We start from the raw sequence: 25,654 nt of genomic DNA, 5'->3' as shown, positions 1-25,654 counted from the left end.
AGCTTAAAATTCAACATTCAGAAAACAAAGATCATGGCATCTGGTCCCATCACTTCATGGCAAATAAATGTGGAAACAGTGACAGACTTTATTCTGGGGGCTCCAAAATCACTGCAGATGGTGACTGAAGCCATGACATTAAAAGACACTTGATCCTTGGAAGAAAAGCTATGACCAATCTAGACAGCATACTAAAAAGCAGAGACATTACTTTGCCAACAAAGGTCGATCTAGTCAAAGTTATGGATTTTCCAGTGGTCATGTATGGATGTGAGAGTTTGACTATAAAGAAATCTGAGAGCCGAAGAATTGATGCTTTTGAACTGTGGTGTGGGAGAAGACTCTTGGCCTGCAAGGAGACCAACCAGTCTATCCTAAAGGAAGTCAGTCCTGAATATTCATTGGAAGGACTGATGCTGCAGCTGAAACTCCAATATTTTGGCCACCTGATGTGAAGAACTGACTCACTAGAAAAGACCCTGATGCTGAGAAAGATTGAAGGCAGGAGAAGGGGACGACAGAAGATGAGATGGTTGGGTGGCCTCACTGACTTGATGGACATGAGTTTGAATAAGCTCCAGGAGTTGGTGATGGGCAAGGAAGCCTGGTGCACTGCAGTCCATGGGGTCGCAAAGAGTCAGGCACGACTGAGGAACTGAACTACACTGAATCTTAAGGTTAATGGGAAGAATTAATTCCAGACAGTACTGATTTTAATCTGTCCGCATCCTCTGCATTTTGTTTCATCCAAGTTAACAGCAACTAAAAACATAGCTAAAATTTTCTACTAAAAGTATTTCTTAGAATGAACACTTTGGTTAATAATTTTCAAAAAAAAATGTGTGGGAGAAAAGGCACACTCATCTCTATTCTCTGTCCTTATAATGTTTAAAATGACTTAAATACTCTCACAGTGTGAGGATTTGACATCAGAGAGCCAAGCAAACTCAAGGGAGGAAACAGAATTACATCTAGTAAAGAGCAAAACTACATGATTTCTGCAAAGCAGTTCACCAATCTGATGTGACTCTAATGTAATTACTCAGGAGAGAATCTGAAGGTGGAAACGGCCACTGAAGAAACAATTAGCTTAACTAATCTGCATTGATGAAAATGAGAAGTAGAGTTGAACAACAATAATAGCAATAATTAAAAAAAAAAAAAGCTACTGCATCACACTTACTATGTTTGTAAGACACAGTTTTAAATGTTCTACATGCATTCACTTATCTAATCTTCAGAACAATCCTAGGAATTAGATCACTATTGCTGTTCCCAATATTCAGATGAAGAAAAAGAGATTCAGAGAATTTAAGTAATTTTTCCAAAGCCACACAGCTAGTAAGTGACAGAGCTGGGATTCAAGAGTGGGTCATCTGGCTTAGTACCCATATATCAAATCACCAAGACATACCATCTCTACTGGAACTTAGAAAAACCATCCTTTTATTGGTGCGCAATTAAAAACTATATTATCTTATCACAGTATATGAATTCCATTTAATTTCTGCTTCTCTTTTAGGAACAACAACTAAAAACGGGAACTGAGGCATCCCAAGAGAACTCTTCCTGGTGTAGTCAGAGACATGGCGTTAGGACTTAGTTTTATCAGCAGAAAAGAAAATGAATAAATTCTCATCATTTAGGATAGAATCAGGAACCTCTTTGTGAATCTGCTGACAGCTATGGTCCCTTTCCCCAGAATGTACTTTGCATTCAATTACAGGGAGTTTGCAGAAGCCCAGATGTCCATCCATAGGCCTTATGTGAGAAAACTCTCTTCTTAAATGAATCCTAAGTCTACAGTGCTATATATATTTTATTAAATTAAAAAAACAAGAATCAACTGATAAACCAATATTTTCACTGGGTGACTTCTATAATGGAAGCACTGTGCCCAATCTTGTGTGAAGAGTCTAACAAAAGACGTATAATATAGTCCCCGCCTTCAAAGAGCTGGATGGTCAAGTTTGCAAAATAAGACAATATAAGAGTAGGGTCATTACTTCTCTAGGGACTCTAAAGAAAGAAATATTAATTTTAGCTTGAGTTGTCAGGCAAGGCTTTAAAAGAAGACTTGGAACATGATGTGGTCTAGAGAGCTGATAAGGATTGCAGAGAAAGTGAGAAATGGCATTTGATATCAGAAAATAATAGAATTCTTCCTTTTAACACTTGCCTGGATTTATAGGCTAAGAAAATTACTTTTATGAAAAATACTGTGTGTTACTTGCAATTGTTAAGAATCTTATTTTCCAACCAGATACTGTGCTTCCTGCCAACGTGCTCACCTCGGCCCAGCTCTCTGCTGGGAGGACAGCACACAGCTGGCAGCCCTTGGGCTGTCCTCTCAGAAGCCAACTATTAATAGATGGCGCATAACACTGTTCACCAGGACAAGGATACCTGTCAGTAGAAATTGGCTTACGGCTCTTCACTCATCTCCCCATGGCCAGAGAAGCCCAACAAAGAGAAATTTATTTTGATTCTGAGGTAGCTTTCTATCTAATTAGCAATCCCATGAGTCCCTACTCTTTTCACTCAGCTGTCAACAGTCCTTGATGTTCTGAATAAAGAAGCTGTCCAAACTGGGATTAAAAAGAAGGGGGGAAAATTCACCATTCCTTTTCTCAGACTCCATGTGGAGGTGCTGAGCTGGCTCAGCTCCCTAGAGAGCTCTCTTTACCTTTTCTTTGCAGCCCTAGTGACTATGCAGGATTGAGGTATTTACATCTCACAGCCTTGATTCTTGCTGCAATTCCTTCTAGCAAAAATTCCACACAACAGAAGGACAGGGTACAGTTAAAATTCTGGTAGAATCAACGTTGACCTGATTGGGAAATTCTAGAAAAGAGATTAAGTTACTAATTAGCTAGGGTTGCAAAAAAAAAGAAAAAAAGGCAATGTATAGAAATAGAATACAAGTAAGAAGACATCCAGTAAAATGGTCATCCTACATTCAACCAGAAATGGATACCACCATCTCGTATGTGGAAAGAGATGCAAGTTTGGAGCGGTTGCCTCCTTTCAAGAGATTCACAGTTTGACAGTGTTGCAGTATATCCCCCAGAGGACTGGGTAAAATTGGAGGGTGGGAGGGGGAGGTACAGTGGAGAAGAAAGTATCATAGAAAGCAAGTAGGTCAAAAACAGAAATGAAACATAATTTTAAATGAACTCATACTTTGATACTCTATAGCTGGGAGTAGTGAGAATAAGATCCAACAAACTAACACCATGCCACATCACTGTCACTTTTCACGTTCATGCATTGGAGAAGGAAAAGGCAACCCACTCCAGTGTTCTTGCCTGGAGAATCCCAGGGACGGGGGAGCCTGGTGGGCTGCCATCTATGGGGTTGCACAGAGTCGGACACGACTGAAGTGACTTAGCAGCAGCAGCAGTAATCTGTGTTTTAACAAGAATTCCAGGTGATTCAGATGCACTTCAGTTTGTGAACAACTGGGTTAGACTAGAGTAGAATGGGTGTTGGATTCCCAACCACAATGACCAGGACAATGGTCGAGGGATCAGACCAACCATTAAGATGACCAAAGAGTTTATTCAATTACCATTTTTGAATGCTTGCTCCACTCCAACTTTTTATTCTACTTTCACTATACCATTTAACACTATACAGTATCTCTGTCAGGTATTACTGTCTCCATTTTACAGCTTAAGAAATGGAATTTCAAGCAATTTAAGTAAACATTCAATTTTACAGAGCAAAGTCAAGATCTGAACAAGGCCTTCTGACTCTAACCCACTTTTCATTTCATTATGCCAGAGTTGAAAGATGGAGGTTGCCTTAGCCTCTATATTCTAGGGAGGCTCTGAACTCCTTGATATTCATATTTAAATGAAGATTGACCAGAGAAATATCCTCAAATCTATAGTCTTCCTTGGGTCCTGAAATTCTAAGAAATTGCCAGATTATGAGGCTTCCCTGAGGATACTTCTTAACTGCCTCTTAGAGTTCAGAGTAAACCAAGCCTAAAGAGATGGCCCAGGATACAACAGACATTTTTTTTTCCTCTCAGAAATGGAAAGGAAACCCCCCAAAGGCCCAAAACTGAGAGAAATCTCAAAAACAGGTACTCAAGTTCCTGTTACTCTAGACAGAGGTCACTGCCATTCGCAGTAAGAAATGGGCTTGCATGTAAATGATACATGAGGTGGCCACAAGATGGGGTGAGAGAACTAAGATTCTTACACTGAGCCAGGACCCTAAAAGGGCCACACTCTGAGAACAGGTAGACTAAAACAAAAAATCAATCTACAGATGGAGGACAAGGAAACTCCTCTTCCTCAGGCTGAACTCTAAGGGGAAAAAAAAATCTCCCCTGATAATTTGCAACAAGAGGCTTGCCCTTACGGTGAATTTGGGTTATGGATTTATACTACTCAGTTCAGTTCAGTTCAGTCGCTCAGTCGTGTCCGACCCTTTGTGACCCCATGAATCGTAGCACGCCAGGCCTCCCTGTCCATCACCATCTCCCAGAGTTCACTCAGACTCACGTCCATCGAGTCAGTGATGCCATCCAGCCATCTCATCCTCGGTCGTCCCCTTCTCCTCCTGTCCCCAATCCCTCCCAGCATCAGAGTCTTTTCCAATGAGTCCACTCTTCGCATGAGGTGGCCAAAGTACTGAAGTTTCAGCTTTAGCATCATTCCTTCCAAAGAAATCCCAGGGCTGATCTCCTTCTGAATGGACTGGTTGGATCTCCCTGCAGTCCAAGGGACTCTCAAGAGTCTTCTCCAACACCACAGTTCAAAAGCATCAATTCTTCGGTGCTCAGCGTTCTTAACAGTCCAACTCTCACATCCATACATGACTACTGGAAAAACCATAGCCTTGACTAGACGGACCTTAGTCGGCAAAGTAATGTCTCTGCTTTTGAATATGCTATCTAGATTGGTCATAACTTTTCTTCCAAAGAGTAAGTGTCTTTTAATTTCATGGCTGCAATCACCATCTGCAGTGATTTTGGAGCCCCCCAAAATTAAAGTCTGACACTGTTTCCACTGTTTCCCCATCTATTTCCCATGAAGTGATGGGACCAGATGCCATGATCTTCGTTTTCTGAATGTTGAGCTTTAAGCCAACTTTTTCACTCTCCTCTTTCACTTTCATCAAGAGGCCTTTTAGTTCCTCTTCACTTTCTGCCATAAAGGTGGTATCATCTGCATATCTGAGGTTATAGATATTTCTCCCGGCAATCTTGATTCCAGCTTGTGTTTCTTCCAGTCCAGCATTTCTCATGATGTACTCTGCATATAAGTTAAATAAGCAGGGTGACAATATACAGCCTTGACGTACCAGTCTGTTGTTCCATGTCCACTTCTAACTGTTGCTTCCTGACCTGCATACAGATTTCTCAAGAGGCAGGTTAGGTGGTCTGGTATTCCCATCTCTTTCAGAATTTTCCACAGTTTATTGTGATCCACACAGTCAAAGGCTTTGGCATAGTCAATAAAGCAGAAGTAGATGTTTTTCTGGAACTCTCTTGCTTTTTCCATGATCCAGCAGATGTTGGCAATTTGATCTCTGGTTCCTCTGCCTTTTCTAAAACCAGCTTGAACATCAGGAAGTTCACGGTTCACATATTGCTGAAGTCTGACTTGGAGAATTTTGAGCATTACTTTACTAGCATGTGAGATGAGTGCAATTGCGCTAGCAAGGGCAATAAATCCCCAGTCAACGAAAGTAACATAAAAATTGGTTTCCAGATTGTTACTGCCCCTGAGGTCCTGGCTAACAAAACCAGGAAGCCTCTTTGTAGAGACACATTCTCATCTCAGGCCACACAGGGTTCTCACAGATAAGAGCTCACAATCCTAAATCACAAAACCTGAAGGAAATGTCACCACAGCTGAAAGTTCAAAGAAACAACAAATATGAACTTCACATAATAGAATTATCTGAACAGGAGTTTTTAAATTATTTTTTAAAGTAAAAGAAGGAATTAAAAATATGAGAAAGAAACATGATATTATCAAAAAAAATAAAATAACAAAGCAGATTTGAAAAAGATATGCAATAAGGAAATTTTCAACCTCTGTCATACAATTGAGCACACACACACATCATTCTTAACAAGAAATGTATGACCTCATTGAGAAATCATCCTGGGTTGCAACAGAAGTTGTCAGAGAGGCAAGAAAAGCATAAGGTTAATCTCATTGCTCCATAAAGCATTTTGTAATTTGAGAATCTAAGCAAGGAATCACCAAAATGCCCTGCTTTATACTGTATCCAATTCTATCCCTACAATGACATGGAGAGATTTGTTCCTGTCGCCTGCTGTAACATGGTGAGAAGTTGAACAACAGCTAAATGACTGGTGATGATGTTTTTAAGAATACAGAGGGCATGTTTGATGAAAAGCTTTGTGAAATCTCTTGCCCTGCAGAACTTCACCTTTCAGCTTAATATTTATATTTGTGGTATTTCACAACAAAGGCAAGCATTTCAGAAAGTATTATATTAAACTCAAACCTCTCTTCAGCAAAGTGAGTTTTCTTTATTAAACTTAAAACTTTTTATTCTGGTTTTCTAGATAAGGAGCATTTCCCTTAAAATTTATTTCTAATAACTTATAGAAATATAAAAAGGGAAACATTCAAGTTGCAGAATATCATTAATTTGTACCAAATACAAATTCAATTCCAGTGTTGGAGAAACACTTCTGTGAAGGCCTGCAGTTCAGTAACCATCATAAATGTACTTATTCACAGAGACTGTCACACCCCTTCTGCTGCTAGACCTAGCAGAAGCCTGAAACCACGGGAGAGGCCTGCACCGAACAAGTGGATGGCTGAAAAGCACAGGATTGCATCAAACTATGCTCATCAACTTGGATGCTTCTGTCTTAATCCATTCCTGGCTGAGAGAAAGGCCGCTCCTTCACATTCCTCCCTGCATTTCCAGAATGCATGAATCACTTGGCAAAACCTGAGGCCAAAGGAACCACAAAAGGCAACTTAAAGCCAAGAATCCCTTGCCTGACCCTGCCTCAGAGAGAACGAACTCCTGGTTTAAATAGAGGCTTAGAGGAAGCAGCGACTACCTTCCTACCAGGGAGAAGGCCTCGTGCCTGCCCACCACAGATTTCCTTCCATCACTGGAGACAGGCAGAGCCTCACTGCATTTGGGACCTATGTTTGCTGCTGGGAAAGAAAGCAGAGAAGCACTTCTGGCCCTTGTACAAACACCAATTATGTTCCTTGTTTACAAAGCAGTTATTTGCCTGAATGCAAGCCACATAAAGAGCAGGAAGATTCTCTTCTCTTACAAAGTCAGAGTTCGTTATCTATCTGTAACACAAAGGTCTCCTTTATTATAAACTTGGAATAGACGTGTCTACACAGGGGATAAGTGATTGAAGGCACAAGCAACACTGCCAAGCTAGCAGAGTGGCATCTGAGATTTATTGTGTGGTTAGTGTGAAAGGTAGAACAGTGACAGATGATTAGTTTTCCGGTTAGAAGCCTAAGGCTTCAAAGAGGAGATCTCAGTGCTACTGTTTCTCAAGTTGCTAGTTTCGTAGCAACTAAGTGAACTCTTATTTACATAGTCATCAGCCAGTGTTAGTCTCAGCCTTCTCTGTACTGTACCTACTCTCATCTTAAAACATCCAACCACAAATGCTTGGCAGAGAGTTCTTTCCTTCCGGTAAATTAATTAAGGGTTATTGGGTACCTACAGCCTATTTAGAGCCGTGTGTTAAATCTAAGTCACAAATCTTCTCATGAAGAAGGTGGTTCATTTAAGAAGAAAATCATCTCATCACAAGGAGAAATATATTTTTCTACTTCTTTAATTTTGTATCTATTCAAGATGAAGGATGTTCACTTAAGTTACTGTGATCATCATTTCATGATGTATAAAAGCCAAATCATTATGTTGTACCTTAAACTTATATGGTGCTGTATGTCAATTACATCTCAATAAACAGAAAGGAAATAAACAAGTGAAAAAAAAAGATGACAAAAATTGTACTTTGGCCCATTATGTGGGTTTTCTTGCTTTGAGGCACTTGGTGGCTCCTCCAGAAACAGCCATAGTTCATTTCTTGGCACCATGGCCCTGACCCCAACTTGTAGGTATCCTGACAAGAAAGGCAGAGTACTTGGAACTCGAAGGCAGTAATTCTCAAAAGTGGTCCCTGGACCAGGAGCATAAACACCACTGGAGAACTTGTTAGAAATGAAAAATCTCAGTCTTTGCCCAGAGCTAAGGAATCAGAAGCTCTGGGACCGATTCTCAGCAATTTAATGTTCTTCAGGTGATTCTAATGTATGTTCAAGTATGAGAAGCACTGGTTTAAGTGAACTGATTTTTAAAGCTCTGCCACTTGTCAAACTGTCTTGCTTTGTTTCCACTTTCTACCTTTTTAAAACTAGAGAATTTTTGTTTTGTTAACAAGTTATAACCCTTTTGGCTGCAAGTCACAGCAGACACTTATCAAACTAGCCTAAACAATGGGAATGTTGACTGCTGGTGCTACTGCTGGTGCTACTGCTGCTGCTAAGTCACTTCAGTCGTGTCCGACTCTGTGCGACCCCATAGATGGCAGTCCACAAGGCTCCCCCGTCCCTGGGATTCTCCAGGCAAGAACACTAGAGTGGGTTGCCATTTCCTTCTCCAATGCATGAAAGTGAAAAGTGAAAGTGAAGTCACTCAGTCGTGTCTGACCCTTAGCGACCCCATGGACTGCAGCCTACCAGGCTCCTCCATCCATGGGATTTTCCAGGCAAGTGTACTGGAGTGGGGTGCCATTGTCTTCTCCGGAGAATGTTGACTGGCTCACCTAATTGGAAAACTAGCATAGGGCCGGTTCCCCCATTGATCTAATCCACCAGCCCTGACTTGGGTTTTCCCAGAATTCTATTAATCCCACCCTCCTCCCAGGTGGTCAGTGAGATGGCACAGCAGTTCCATCTCACAGCTGCACACAAAAGCCTCCAGTGGAAGAGAGAGGGCTCACTTCTGGCAGCTCCCAAAAGAGTGAAGGAAAACTTTCCCAGAAGTCTCCAACACACCTTTCCTCTCTTTTATCATGGATCCAAATTACAATATGAAGTCATTCCTGAACCAATTACTGGCAGAAAGGATGGGAATGGACAGTCAGGCCCATTACCACATCTGTGGGTGGAGTTAGTTCCCCCCACCCCCACGTGGAGGGTGGATGTCAAAAGAAAATCAGGGTTTCGGCTAGAGAGGAGAAAGGAGGAATGACTGATAGGTGTCAGGTGTCAGCTCATTTCCAAGAATATCCTCTCCGTAAAGGAAATCATCAGTTCTCGACATGGCAATTAAAGCTAAATATCATGAGTCTAGAAAGCCAAAACCACAAACTCCAGCCCTTAGCATTGAACAATAATTAGGCTGGAGGGAAAGTTATCAAATCTCACAGGAAAACTCAGGGGTAGAGTGAAAAATAAAAACTATTTCCTTTTTATTTCTTATCCCATTATTCTACTTCTCCCACCTCTGACAATACAATTTTCTAAGGAATAGCTGAGGTCTTCTGGCCATTTCCCCAGTGTTACATGAATATTCCTTACAGATAATTGATGACACATTTCACTCACAAATAGTACATCCTGGAACTATTTCTATAGCTTACTAGATATTAATTAGAGCAACAACTCTAAGCCAGGTAATGTTAAGCAAAGAGGGTACAATGAGGATGGGTCCTCATATCTAGGACCCACAGTGAAATGAAGAACAGATATGTGAACAGGTGAGCACAATGCAATGGGCAGTGGGCAATAACAGACACATGCCCACACTGTAAATGAACCATACACCAAAGCAATGAAATCCACCTGAGGTATGAAGGATGGAGGTGATACTCCAGGAAGGTTTTGAAAGATAAATAAGGAGGGGAAAGTTAAGTTTCTGGCCAACCCTTAGAAGTCAACATAGATAATGTAGCATTTCGTTTGTATAACAAAGCAGCAGATCCACCCAGGGCAGAATACTCTACTTCAGTGCAGGGGTTCAGACATAATTGTATTGACATATTTTGAAAGTAACTTGCTACTAATTATAAAATACTAACATATGCAAATGATTCACCACTTAATAAATGAAAGCAGGTTCAAGGTTATCACTATAAACCTGTTGCTTTTATTTTTCATGTGCTTTCAGAGATGGAAAAAAAAGGGAACAGAGTTATATTTAGCCTAATGGAGACAGAGTATGTGTCTGAGGTTCCCTGATTGTATATAGTAGGTACGAACAGGATCTGTTCTGAGTCCTGGCTAGAAAAGGTGAGGACAGAAGCTTTAGGCTAATGCTGTTATTAATTAATTCCTGAAGTCAACTCCTAACTTGTGGTAACCAAGGCCCTAACTGGGGCCTTGAAATGAAATGAAAGTAAGGTAGTCCTAACTTGCACAAGTCCACTCTACAATGAATGATGCTATCAAGCAGATGCCCGATTTTTCACATGCACAAAACTATTCTGCCCCACAATTTTTCAGAGATAAGGGTCTTTTTCCTCCTTTTCCTTTAGTTGCTAAGAATGACAAATACAGTGACTTTTATATAAAAATAAAGCCATATTTACAGGAACTGCTTCTCCCACTAAATAACGGAAGTAAGCTTAAGAAAACTACATGCTTCAGTTGACTAGAATCAAAGGTCACCCCAGCAAAAACAGACACATGCAACAAATAAATATGCTGCGGCCAAGTTCAGGGGTATCTGTGTGTGTGTGTGTGTGCGTTTGCACTCAGGTGTAGAGAAGAGAGAGGGAAAGAGAGCTGTTGTGTGATATGAGTATAGATTTCCTCAAGAGCAGGTCATCTTGACTACTGTTTAGTCTGTTTGCTCTCATGTACCAGTGACCCCACATTTCCTGTCCCCAAAAGTTTATTTTATTCTTTTTGAGACTCAGAGTCTGATGCTTCATCTTACCCTGTAGAACTGTAAGACCACCCCATTGGTCCCAGTTTGGGAACTTAATCTCCCTAATATTATAACATATTTGCCAGACTCCTTTGGAATCCTAAATCTCTGGAAGTTTAGAACATTTGCCTCAATCAAGCAAAGAGTGTATCCCTTGTGGGTGGCATACAACACATCATGAACACTCAGTAAACTTTCTAGACGGTAATAGCAGAAAATCATCTTGGAAGAAGAGTATAAGAAACACTTCTGAAATACCAGTGTCAAATGGCTTTCAATTTCACCTACTGCTCGAAGATCACTTTACTGAATGTTATACTACCACCTGTGAGTTTCATACTTGAATAAGCAGAATTCATGCACCTATGTTAAGTATTATCATTTAACATGACTCTGTAGAAGAGAGTGCTTGGTGGTTATTATTGATTTTAAATATGCAGTAATTGAAACCTGAGAAACCTGGTTGAAGGTAGATGTTTTCTAAATGATATGTTTTCTCTTTTAAAAATTTCCTTTCCAGTTAATTTCCATACCTCATTCTATTATTTACTCATATATTCAAATGTGCCAGTTAGAATTTTAAATACATGACAAATCTGAAGTGTTTATCAATGTACCTATTTTTAAAGAACACTTTCTTACTTTTTATCATTATTAGTCATACCAAGAAATAGTAATAGGGGAGAAAAGGACTAGAACTCATCTTTGTCCTTAAATATCTCCTTGCCACAATTTTCATTAATTTCTTAAATTTGAATTTTAAAAATTTAACTTTAACCTTTCACTTTGCTTTACAATAGAGTTGCAAAATAGGACAAATAACTCGTTAATTCCTTCTTCCCTTCTTTTCCCCCAATGTTAACATCTTATATAACCACAGTACAATTGTTGAAATAAGAAAATAAACATTGATAAAATTTTATTGTCTAATCTATAAACCTGACTCAAATTTTGTCAGTTGCTACGGTGATGTCCTTTTTCCAGTCTGGGTCCAGTTTAAGATCATACAGCACATTCACTTGTCATGTCTCCATAGTCTCCTTCAACCTGGAGCAGCTCTCAAGTCTTTTACGACCATGACAATTTTGGAGAGTATCGGCCTGTTATTCTGTAGAATAAACCTCACTTTGGGTTTGTTTGATGTTTGCTCATTATTAAATTCAAGTTTTCAATTCTGTCCAGAATACCACAGATTTGATATTGTACCTTTCTCAGTGTATGAGCGCAGGAGACACATGATGTCAATATTTCAATATTTATTGATGATACTAATTTTGTTCATTTGGTTAAGGGGTGTCTGCCAGGTTTCTCCACTATAAAGTTACCATTTTTCTCTTTGAAATTAATAAGTATATCATAGAGAAATACTTTGATTTATGCAACTACTTTTTATACTAGTTCTAGCATCCATTGATGACTTAAAATTGCTAAGCTGCACTCCTGTGAAGAAACAAGCTGTTAATGGAGAACACTGTGTGCAGTCCTTTCAGTCTTGTCGCCTTACAATATATAGTCAAAACCAGTTTCCCAGAGTTGCTAAAATTAATTCTTTCCTTCTCCTGACCATTCATGCTGGTTCTGTTGTTCATGTGTAATCATTAGATTTGTTATTATTTATATTCTGAGTTTCTCCACATCTTGGATGACTATCTGAGTAGACAAAACATTGACATGATTCTAAAAGTCAGAAGTACAGAGAAAAGTATATTCAGAGAAGTCATTCCCCCCTTTCATTTATTCCATTTCTATTGTTGCTGTACCCCAAAACACTCACATACTTTTTCCCTCCCACTCTCTCTATATAACCAGTCTCATCTGTTTCTGGTTTATCCATCTTGTATTTCTTTTTTCACAAATGAATATTTTCTTTTTTGCCTGTCTTTATTACATGAAAGGCACATACTATAGATAATCATTTATCTTTACTTTTTTCACTTAATTACATCAAGGAAACTATATCAGTTCACAGAGATTATAGTCTAAGTCTTTTGTTTTGGGGTGAAATTTTCTTCAGAAGGATAGAGGAAAAGTATATGACAACTTGTTCAAATTCTGGAATATTTTAACTAATATTTCCTAGAGGAAAATGTTTCTAAAAACACCAGTTGCACAGATAAGCATACCTAAACCTGGCAAGATTCCTCCTTTTGCTGCACAAAAACAGCTCTTCACTCATCCAGCATAAAGCATCTCACCTAGAAAGATATTCCACATAAATGTTAAATTATTTCATCATTTCCAGTATCCCCCTTTGGTGTTATATTAAAATTATCTTGTAAATTAATGAAGCATTATTGAATATCTGTTGAGCACCTTCCAAATGCCAGTTATTATGGACCTAAGACACTGCAGCTAGGAAGCTAAGAAGTACTGTAAATAGAACTAAGGAAAAGGCTATAATGCCAGGTTGTATGACAGTGAAGTGATTGTAAAAATTGCCCTGGAAATTCAGAATAAGAGAGTCCTGTTCAAAAGAATGATAAGAGACATACCAGATGATTACCAAGGGCTCTAATTTTTTTTTATTAATGAAGTATTACAGGCTTGAGAATTTAAAAGAAGAAAGCATTCATTTGTGTTGGAATGTAACACAATAGATGATTCTAAACTCCCAACTCTACCCAACAACTCAGCAGACCCCAATTGGGATTTTTTTCTATAATTTAATCATCACTGGAAAACAATGAATAATAACTACAAGAACCAACAGGCTAGGAAGAAAACAAAAACAAAATAAACACTAACAGCCTAGAAGTCAAAAGGGATGATGTGAATAATAACCAAACTTTCATATAGTCAGCTTGTTCCATGGCCTGGTGATTAACATGGATAACACAGTATTAACAGAGGCAGTAATTCTGAATCTCTCTGTTCATATCAGTTTTATCTCTTAAAAATCACCTTTCCTGGCTCTAAATCAGTGTTTCTCAACTTGTTTTTCACTATCAACACCTCTCAGGTGCTCTTTTAGACATAATTTTGTAATCACCACTCATAAAATTTTACTGCCACAGACACACTCTACATGCGCTATATGTATATCTGTACTTTAAATATCGAAAGAGTTGGATTCTATTATTATTATTTTTTTTTTTTTTTACTGAGCAAAAACCAATTTTCACCTCCTAGGTCAGGGGTGTAATAGTGCCTCTATTGAGAATGCAGGCTCTAGGATTCTTCATGATGCCGTTTCCCTGTGTAGAAAATTCTTCCATCTCCAAAATGAAAAGAATTGAGAACCAAATGAGTGTCAAACTACTGAGCAACAAATAGAAGAAAAAGCATAAGGAAAGCAAGTCACTAACCACTGAAAATAAAAAACTATATTTCAAGTATTAATTAGGAATAGATTAAAATAGATTTTATCATTAATAAGACTATAGCAGTTAGAAATGGCTACCTATAAAGTTAGCTGTCTTTGACAATGCTAAACCTCATGCTGGACTACTAAAGAAAACTATCTTCATTAATGATAAAACTGCAGTTGCACTTCTCAAAGGCAGTGAAACACCAAATGTTCTAGCTTTCAACCATATTTAGCGATGTTATTCATGGCTTTACTATCAGAGGAAACCTAACAAACAAGCTAATTGTCACCCTTTAAATATAAGTGAAGTTAAGTCACTCAGTCCTGTCCAACTCTTTGCCACCCCATGGACTGTAGCCTACCAGGCTCCTCCGTCCATGGGATTCTCCAGGCAAGAATACTGGAGTGGGTTGCCATTTCCTTCTCCAGGAGATTTTCCCAACCTAGGGATTGAACCCGGGTCTCCCGCATTGTAGGCAGATGCTTTACCATCTAAGCCACCATATAAGCCCCCCTCCAAAAAAAAAAAAAAACTACCAAAAAAAAAAAAGTGTTTTGTCAAGAGATTGTCAACACTGGACCTAAAGAAAGTAATCTGAATGAATGACTAACTTTTCAAGAGAAGGCTTGTTGGTCTTTTTTTCCCAATGAAATGACAAAATCAGGAGACTTTCCCTTGGCATTAGCCAGGCTGAGAATAAAAGAAGCTATGGGGAATTCAAATTTATTGGGCCATTTCTCAAATTTAGGGAACAACATTGAGTTCTTCCTTCTCAAATGTCCCAGTCTCCCTAGAAGCAGATGCTGGGGGGAAACTGGCACGATAGACTTTTGTGAAATGAAATAATAGAACTGGAATAGAGGAAAGTAATGTATACTGAATGAAAGTGTAAGTTGCTCAGTCATATCCAACTCTTTGCAACCCGCCAGGCTCCTCTGTCCATGGGATTTTTCCAGGCAAGAATACTGGAGTGGGTAGCCATTCCCTTCTCCAGGGGATCTTTCCAACCCAGAGATCAAACCTGGGTCTCTGCACTGCAGGCAGATTCTTTACTGTTTGAGCCAAATTGGAGCCCTAGGGAAACCCCAATGTATACTAAGTGCCAAGCAATTTCATTAAGTTAAAATATTCATCTCTTAAAATTACCATATTAAGTGATATTTCACTTCATCTTCAGAAGTGAAGCAAACATGCTTAGAAGGGTGATCTAATTTTTCCCCCTTTGTGACACAACTGCTACATGACAGATTTAAATCTAGGTATAACTCCAGCATTAATATCCTGTTCCATTATGGGTCCAGAACCTTGAAACAGTTGCCTACTGCCCTTTCTGACTTTTTGATGCCATTTCTTCCTACATTTTCCTCATTCTTTTTTGCCTAATACATTGGCAAAAACACTGAAAACCTGTATGTCTCCATAATTCCTTTACCACCTCCTTTTTTCTTTCTCTTGGTTAGTGGCACTGGGTTGCTCCTTCACTTTCAGATTCAATGGAATACCTGAAAGGTCAGGTCTTTCTTGCAACTCTTCTGGAGGAGTCTTGAGTGACCTGTTTCTCACTGCTAAGTGCCAGCCTGTACTTAACAGTAAAGTGCCTACTTTGCCTCATGCAACTTAGTATCTTCCCTTCTTCATTTCCCTTTTACTCTATTAGGAATAAATTAAAATAGATTTTATATATTAATAAGACTGTGTTTTACACCTCATCACCTGTGTTTACACCTTCACATGAAGCACTGAAGTTCTTGTTTTAGGCTCTGCTTTCTAGAAAAATACGGCAAAGACTCTTTTACTTAACCTTATAATACTTAGAAATTTATGCAGTGTTACATTGAGTTTTTAATAGACTTTATTTTAGAGCAGCTTTAGGTTCACAGCAAAATTGAGTTAAAGGTAGAGATTTCCTAGACATATACAATCTCCCCAACTATCAAAATCTTGCACCAGAGTGGTACATTTGTTAAAATGTGGTACATTTGTTAAAATGTTAAAACCAATGAAGCTACATTGTCACATCTTTATCACCATTAAGTCCAAAGTTTACATTAGGCTTTACTCTTGGTTATACACATTCTACAAGCTTGACAAATATAAAATGGCACGTTGTTGTAGTATAATGGTGGATAATGGCATGTATCCACCATTACACTATCACACAGTATAGTTTCACTGTCCTAAAAATCCTCTGTGCTCCACCCATGCATACCTCCGTCCCCACTAACCCTTGGCAACCAGTGATCCTTTAATTTTGCCTTTTCCAGAATGTCATATACTTAGAATCATATAGTATGTAGCCTTTTAGGATTGCCTTATTTCACTTAGTAATATGCATTTAAGGTTCTTCATATTTTTACATGACTTGATAGCTCATTTCTGTTTAGTACTGAATAATCCACTGTCTCTACATATCACAGTTTATTTATCCATTTATCTACTACAAGTTGCTTCCAAGTTTTTGCACTTATTAATAAAGCTGCTATATACATCCACATGCTAAATTTTGTGTGGCTATAAATTGTCAGTTCTTTTGAGTAAATATCAAGAAGCCAATTGCTAGATTATATAGTAAGAATAAGTTAGTTTTCTAACAAACTGTCAAACTGTTTTCCAACGTGGCTGTTGGAAACCATTTTGCATTCCCACCAGCAATAACTGAGAGTTCCAGTTTCTCTGTATCTTCATCAGTATTTAGTGATGTCAGCATTCCGGATTTTGGCCATTCTAACAGGTAAGTAGTGGTATCTTACCACTGTTTTAATTTGCAGTTTCTTGATTACACGTGAAGTTGGGCATCTTTTCATATGTTTATTTGCCATCTTTGTATTTTCTTTTGTGACATGTCTGTTCCAATCTTTTGTTTCTTTCTCTCCAATTAGCCAGATAAGTCAGGATATGATGGATTATCAGCCATATACACTTACCACTCCCAAGGTCACCACAAAGGTCTATTCTCTGCAGAGGAGGTTCTTCTCATCAGATTGCTTTGCTAAGACTAAGACTCTACTCTGCTCCATTGCAGGCTGCTTGAGGGAGCCCTTCCCTCAAAATCTTGACCTCAGTCTTATTTCTACTGAAGAATAAGTCAGCCTCTCCCATCTTCACTTCCAACTCAATTCCAACCAATCCTTTTTTTTCTCCTCTAGTTTCTCCAGTATGTTTAGTTTTCTGCCATTTGATGCATACATGATGTCCGGGGTGCAGCAGAAAGACCTCAGAGTACAAATCTGGAGAATTGTGTCTGGTGCCTGCTCTGCCTCTGATCAGCTGGTGAGCTCTGGCAAAATCACTTAACATCATTATACTTCAATTTCTGATTCGGGGAAATGAAAAGCTAAATTGAGATCTTTTCCAGCTCTGATGCTAGAATTTTAGAGATATATTCTGCTCTTTAATGACATCCTGGAATACAGCCGAACTCTTCCTGTGTATCTGAAAGTCTAGCATATATATTTCTGTCTTTGAAAATGCGGTTGAAATGTATCATCTTCCTTTTCAGGGACATTGGTGAAATATGGAGCCAGTTCCCAAATCATACATTAATGTGATCCAGCAGAAGGTGAAACCTTCAAGTAAATATTCTCTTTCTCAATCTTTTCTCTGGCCCACCCTCTTGCCCTCATTCTGCCTACTCCCTGTGCTTCTCCTTTTCTCCTCTCCTCCCTTCTCTCTTCCTCTTTTGTGCACTCACAGATGGCATGAGCAGAGCAACACAGCTGACAATTAGAAAGCTAGTAAATTTGCTGAGCTATATTTGGGCATAAGATTCATGATGAAATCTTTCATGTATGAATACTCGTTTAGGCTGATTTAGATCATCCAGAAAATGGTTAAGAGTAATCTCCACCCCCATCAGGTGACTCCCACCAGCAGTATGTGCACACTTGCTGGTTGCAGCCAAGAGAGGCGGTGAGTCCTGTGTAGCAGTGGAGGCTTTTTGTCAGAATCCATGGCAAAGTTGCTTTCCCCCCAACTGGAGTCTAGGCGCAGACTAGACTCCACACAGCGGCTCTCTCAACTGCCCAAAGGTCAGGGAGGAGCTGGTTCCAAAGAAAACGCTTTCAAGGAAACTAAACTTAATATGCTGCAATTTCACATATTTCTATAGAAATATGTAAGAAATGCAGAGAAGGAAAAGCTGTAGGCCAGAGAGCAAGACATCATCAGAGAAGATGTGAATAAGACAAGGGCAGAGATACTTCAACTGGGGAGTTTTGCCAACCTCCTAATCAGGAGGTAGGTACTGGAGATCAATACGAGAATGATGCTACATGGTATCTGCCATTCACTTTAGATTAACAGTTAGCAATCTAGGGTCCTTCACACTTTAGCTGCATCAACAAAGTTCGCAGCAAAGAATCTGAGAACAGAGGATAAATATCTGTGAAGAGTTGGTCCCAGAGAACAACTATAGATCCTGTACCCAGGGGGTAGGGAAACAGTCCTCTACGCACTGGTACCTAAACAAGATTATTTCTGTTGGGTGCAGCGCATGCCACACTGTAGCAAATGTGACACTTATAAAGCAGAGGCCACCAACAACAAGTAAAAAAACAATCATCATCATCATCTTAGTAAAATAAAATTTCCATTCAAACCATTCCACTCAAATGTCATCAAAAGATAAAAGGAAAGAATTCCTTTCCTTCTATACAGGTGAAGTACCAAGTACTGGAGCTATGTCTCATTTCAGATTTACTCCTTGTAATTTGCCTAATGCCAAACAGATCAAAGCAGGAAATATGCATAAAACCCCCATTAATTCCATTAAGCATCCATTACCATTAAATGGAATCAATTTTTGCATTTGTGGCTTTCATTGTTAGCATCACCCATCCCCTTCACCCATCATAATCCACCTCATTCTACTCCCTCCCCATCCCCTGCACACACAAGCACAAAATGTTTTCAGAGTTTAGGCACACATGGCACTTTGCCAGTGACAGTCATGCCCCCTAAAACCAAAACAATAAGAAGAATGTGGACTTTGTTCTCCCCCTTACAGGGAGCTCATTAAAGGGTGAGGCTGCATTACCACAAAACAGGCCAAACCAGTTCCTATTAAACCAGTTCATCAGAGACATTGTAACATAATAAGGAACAGGAGCTAGGGGTCTGAAAACTTGAAGTTCTAGTCCTAGCTCTGCCCGGTATTCTGATCTTAAATCGTTTCACCACTCTAAAACTCAAGAAGTAGGGTTGAGGCCTCTTCCATTACCAAAATTCTATGTTCCTATGGCTTACACTGGGCTTCCCAGGTGGCTCAGTGGTAAAGAATCCATCTGCCAATGCAGGAGACACAGGCGATGTGGGTTGGATCCTTGAGTTGGAAAGACCCCCTGGAGGAGAGCATAGCCACCCACTCTAGTATTCTTGCCTGGAGAATCCCCATGGACAGCCTGACAGGCTACAGTCCATAGAGTCGCAGAAGAGTCAGACACAACTGAGAGAATGAGGAAGTCTTTGGCTTCTCATAGGTAGCCATTTTCAGCTGTCCCTTGCTTCTTTCCTCCCCATATCACTAAGCAACAGTAACAAAACATGAGATGACAGCCTCAGAATTTCCCTGGTTTTATCTCCTACTCCCCCATGAGAATTTATCTAGTAGCATTAAAAATAACCTGAATATTCAGCATATTAGGGCAGTGCAAGACACAGAATCTGTACCCTAGAGATTCTACCTTGTTCAGTCACTCAGTCATATCCAACTCTTTGTGACCCCATGGACTACAGCATGCCAGGCTTCCCTGACCTTCACCATCTCCCAGAGTTTACTCAAACTCATGCCTACTGAGTCAGTGATGCCATCCAACCATCTCATCCTCCACCTATTGCCCTGGTATTGAGAGAATTAACCGAGTCTGAAAAGAAAGCCCTCCTCACACTAATCTAGCAAGATGGGACACAATGACCAGATTCCTTGTGTGCCCAGAGTCCAGTGTCACAAGTTAAGGGATTTTGCTTCTTCACAGTGTTTCCCTAAGCCTTCAGTGTGCAGTGTGCTCACTCCTGGTCAGGGGCTCCTAATCCCAGAAATGCACATCACGTTACCAGTGGCCACTTGCTGGTCAGGAGCCAGCCTTTCTACAGGCTATCCCTGGTCACTTACATGTACAATGGCCAAGGCAGAGAGTATGAGTTGGGGGAGGGAGTGTGACAAGGCAGGTAAGGGGAGGCAGCTGGTGGCAGAATGAGGAGCTGTGTTTCACCAGGGCTTAAATCCAAGAAAAGCTCACTTTGAAAATCATCCTCAAAAATCCACTAAGAAAGCATCATATTAGAGATTGACATTTGGCCCCTCAATAATACTTTTCTCCAGGGTAGGAACAACTGACTCTTTCTTGGGTTAAGCAAGACATCAAAAAGTTGGCTTGCACTTAGGAGCCATGTTTAAACCCAGAATTACCCTCAGCTCAGGAAGATGCTCCATCCTGGGGTGCCCAGGGGAACCAAGATCAACTGAGGAAAAGCGACAGCATGTCTCCCATCCTAAGGGAGCTCTACAGACAAGCCTAGGCTTTGGGGGTAATTCGGCATGTAGGATGAGTCACAATATTTAAACTCCTTTCCACAAGTTACTGGTTGAATCTGTACATTTTAAATGTCCCATGATGTAAAACTCCACTATACTGTCACCAGGCAAGGATACTGGATTTTCTGGAACTGGCCAAATTCAGATATTCTGTCTCAGCCTCAGAATAGTTGATAAATTACAAGTTTCAGATACTATAGTGATTTTAGAAAATAATACAGGCCCTTGAAAGATAATTCATCTGCTTTTTTCAGACTAGAATAGGAAATGACATAGTATGCTTTTGTACACACACACACACACACACACACACACACACACACACACACACACTCACAAACACAGAGTTCTGCTCTCCTGTGGCCAGAATATGATATAATATTATTTTTGACAAACAGTGAAATAACAGATTTTTTAAAGTTGCTTTAGGACAATTTTGGTTTTATACATCTAAATAGTTTTCTCATCCTTGAAAGTAGTTTCATCTTCAGCTTCTCTCTCTACTCTTCACTGGGGGGAGGGGGGGTGGGCGACCTGAACTCTGCCCTCCTGAGTAGAATCTCAAAATTCTATCTTGGAATGATGCATGATCTTTCTAAGGCAATTTTTTTTAAGCAGGGGTTGCAGGGTTCTGATAACTTCCAAGCTGGTGGCAAGAGGGTGAGGCCAGCAGAAATACCAAGAGCGTTCAGGTGATGGCAGCAGCATCCTTTGCTGGCCCGCTTTCCTCTGCCTGCTGCCACCAGCTATCTCATTTCAGGGAGCCACATCCAAGTCATTGCATCCTTGCCTGCTGATACAGCTTCCTTCCCCTGCAAAACAAAGCTGGTACACACCCCCACACCTGCCTCCTCCACAGACAATGAACCCCAGCAAGCTCTGCATGTGCCCCGGTAACTGGCACTTGAATCCTGCCATGCTTTCCTTCTGAGATGAGATAATGAAGCTGGAGTATTAAGGACATCAGGCCTGGAGTGGGTTGCTCTTCCCTTCTCCAGGCAGATTCTTTACCGACTAAGCTACCAGGGAAACCCTGGTCACAAGGTACTCAGTCAATTTTCTAACTTGAGGTTACCTATAACATTTACTGGTTGGAGATCCAACCAGTCCATTCTGAAGGAGATCAACCCTGGGATTTCTTTGGAAGGAATGATGCTGCAGCTGAAACTCCAATACTTTGGCCACCTCATGCGAAGAGCTGACTCATTGGAAAAGACTTTGATGCTGGGAGGGATTGGGGGCAGGAGGAGAAGGGGATGACAGAGGATGAGATGGCTGGATGGCATCACTGACTCGATGGACATGAGTCTGGGTGAACTCTGGGAGTTGGTGATCGACAGGGAGGCCTGGCATGCTGTGATTCATGGGGTCGCAAAGAGTCGGACACGACTGAGCGATTGAACTGAACTGAACTGAACTGATAACATTTACTGAGCACTTACAATGTGCTGGGTATTACACGCAACACTTTCGTCTAATCTTTTCTATGACCCTAGAACCACAAATAATCATTATTCCCAAATTATAAATGAGGAAACTACCCCACCAAGAGAATATGCAGCCTACCTGAAGCTCACACAGGAGCACATGGTGGGACAAGGAGCTGAACCTGCGATGTCTGATTCTGCAGCTGCTGCAGAGAGGTCTGCACCACAGAGCCTCCCTCTGAACCCCTACTCTCAGACACAAGCATGGACTCCAGGCGGAATTCCAGAGGCAAATTTCCAGCAGATGGCTTAGACGCTGAGAAGACTGGAAGAGCACTGGTATCAGCAGGCTAGAAGTGAGTCAGTGGGAACAGTAGCAAAAAGCAGAGAAGGGAAGGGAAATGAATGCTTGTTGAGGACCTGCTGGGCAACTCGCAATCTTGAGAGGCATGTGTTACTGACGTTCTTTCCACAGATGAGCATACTGAGGCTCAGAGGGTTAAATCACACACCAGTAGTAAGCTAGGACTCTGCTGAGCTACAGATAAGCAGGTAGAAGTTTCATCCTTGGCGATGGCACCCCACTCCAGTACTCTTGCCTGGAAAATCCCATGGATGGAGGAGCCTGGTAGGCTGCAGTCCATGGGGTCACGAAGAGTCGGACACAACTGAGCGACTTCACTTTCACTTTTCACTTTCATGCACTGGAGAAGGAAATGGCAACCCACTCCAGTGTTCTTGCCTGGAGAGTCCCAGGGACGGGGGAGCCTGGTAGGCTGCCGTCTATGGGGTCGCACAGAGTCGGACACGACTGAAGTGACTTAGCAGCAGCAGCAGGAAAAGAGAGGGAGGAGATGATATCCCACAGCAGGTGGGACCCTGGACCCTGAGCAGGTGAGGTCTAGAGGCAGAGGCTGGGGAGGCAGACTGATGAGAAAGCGAGAGAAAACCTGAAGTGTCTTGGGTAGACATGCTGTTGGAAGCGGGTTTCAGCCAGATGAGGTAGGTTAGAAAGGAAGCAGGGCCGATGAAAGCAGAGACCTAGAAGACAAGTTTATGGGAGGAACTATGGGAACAACCTCCTCTTCTGGTGGGCTCACTCTGCCCTCCCAGCCTTTCCTTTAACGCAAGCTGTGCTCTGCCTCCAACTCCCCACCCCACCGGCTTCTCTGACTCCAGATAACAGTTACTTTACTCCCTTTCCTTTAATTGCCCAAACAATGAAGCTGAAACTGACTCTTATTTTATGAATTTAATAGTCAGATGCTCTCATTCAACTTTAGTTAAACAGACAATTTTCTGTCTCTACCATTGCTCAGAAACTTCACTGAAACTAAAACCAAGCTTCTCCATGTATGGGCATCTTACTGATATTTTCTATACTTCTTTAAAAGAAAAAAAAAAAAGGTTTCCCATTTTTACCATAAATTATGTACTTTGGCTGGATGTTTCTCCTACTGTGTTATCATTTTTTAAAATAAGACTTTGGGACTTCCACGGTGGTCCAGTGGTTAAGACTTTGCCTTCCAATGCAGGGGACTATGGGATCTATTCCTAGTTGGGGAGCTAAGATCCTACATGCCGCACTAGCAAAAAACCAAAACATAAAATAGAAGTGATATTGTAATAAACTCAATAAAGATTTAAAAAATAAAGTAAGACTTTGAGGATTTGTATGTATGATTTATAGGTCTTGCTAAAAACACAGAGAAAAAATTTTAATTTAGAGGCTCTCAGCCAAAATCTTCTCAGAAATCTTGAGAGTAAAAGCTCTGAAGCAGATAGCTGTTCCCTGTACCTGATTACTGTGGTTTTAACGACAGGGGCTTACTTTCCTCATGTAACAAGGACTCTAGCAGCAGAAATGTCTGGAGATGATGAAAGGGTTTAAGGACATCCCTATGGATGGAACTTTCTGTCCTTCTGCTAGACTAGCCTCAGTGTATAGGCATTGTATTCTCTTCAAAGAGACAAAAATCTTAAATATTTTCTAATATATGCCTCTTAAAGGGAGAATCTGTTAAAATGTTTTATTATTTTAATGTCTGAACCAGCATCTTCAATAACAGAATACAACTTCAAGCCTAAATGTAAGTGAAAAAGACTTCTCAAAATCTTCACTCATCAAATATTTGTTAGTTTGTATCTTATTTGAGGTAGGCCCTGGGATGAGGATTGAGAGAGAAACAAATTATAAACTGCACTCTCCGGGAGCTCTCATTCTGGTATAGGTGACACATAAAAACAGACCATCAAAAATGTCTCCTTGAAAGAACAGAGTGGGAACCCAAAAAAGGGGCAGAGGACTGCCTGAAGACACTAGAGAAGGCTTCAGAGAAAAGATACTCCAACTGGTCTTGAAGGATATGCAGACATTTGCCAAATGAATCGGAGCATTTTCAGTGGCAGGAGCCATGGGCTTACTACATAGAAAAGAAGCTGGAGAGTTAGGTCAGATCACAAAAGACTTTACATGCTCAGCTGAGGCAAAGGGGTGGGGAGTGCTCTTAAGTTTGAGAATGACATGGCCAGCATCAAATTTTAGGAAGGAAAATTGCAACCTTGTAAAGACAAGTTTGTGTGAGAAAGTGACCAGAGAGAAGGCACTTGTGGCCATTGGCAAGGTGGGATGAGGGACTAGATGAGATAGTGGCAGAGAGGAGGGGAGAAGGAGCAGATCCTGAGTTTCTGAGATAGACATGACAGGATTTGCTAAATGACTAGAGGTGGTGTGATAGGGAGGAGACATCATTGTCAAGGGCAATTCACAGATTTTCAGGCTAGGCGGAGGCTAGCTGGAAGGTGATACCATTCGCAGTTCTTAAAAATGAAGATCTTGACAAGAGTTGCTGAGCTCAACTTTGAAGTATTGAGTTTGAGGCCCCAAGAGGAATCCAAGTCAGGATCCAACCAGAGATGCAGAGCTCGAGCCTGCAACCAAAGTATGGGGGCAGATATTGATGGACGCCCTCTCTGTTCACAGATGGGGCTGACATCATGAAGGTGGGCCACAACGAAAAGGAAAAGAAGTAGGTGGTCCAAGGAGAGTAGAGATAGAAAATGAAGAACAGTACAAGACAAGGGGAGAGAAAAAGGAAATGAAATAAGGGACCATCTTTATATTTCACCCTGTAGGAAAGGTATAGAGATGCCTCAGACCTCTGGCCCCTTTTTCAGGCAACTCTGTGTAAAGTAAGAAAGCAGAATAGAAACAGATAACACACGACCTGTATTGCAGAGGACAAGTTGCAGTAGTAAAGGAAGGGGCAGGAAGAACGAGAAATAAATTACTTGTACTTTGCTCCAAAGTGTTTAATGAGAATTTTTTTAAAGCAAAGCAATCTAAAGTAATTTCATACAGGAGAAAATAATCCTACATTCTTCCATTGTCCTCAAAAGAATTACTCTATTAGACAATTACTAGTTTCAGCTATTTGGAAAATTCACTTAGGTGAAACAGGGTTTGT

At 40.5% G+C, this 25,654-nt stretch overlaps 1 protein-coding gene across 1 annotated transcript in view; it reads right to left on the bottom strand.

The window, feature by feature from the left end:
- AKAP6 (A-kinase anchoring protein 6) overlaps positions 1-25,654 on the bottom strand; it is a 503,112-nt gene that overhangs the window by 423,923 nt on the left and 53,535 nt on the right. The window lies entirely within an intron of this gene.

The sequence above is a fragment of the Capra hircus genome, chromosome 21, assembly GCF_001704415.2.
Source record: "Capra hircus breed San Clemente chromosome 21, ASM170441v1, whole genome shotgun sequence".
NCBI lineage: Eukaryota > Metazoa > Chordata > Mammalia > Artiodactyla > Bovidae > Capra > Capra hircus.
This window is presented reverse-complemented; position numbering and strand designations above follow the sequence as displayed.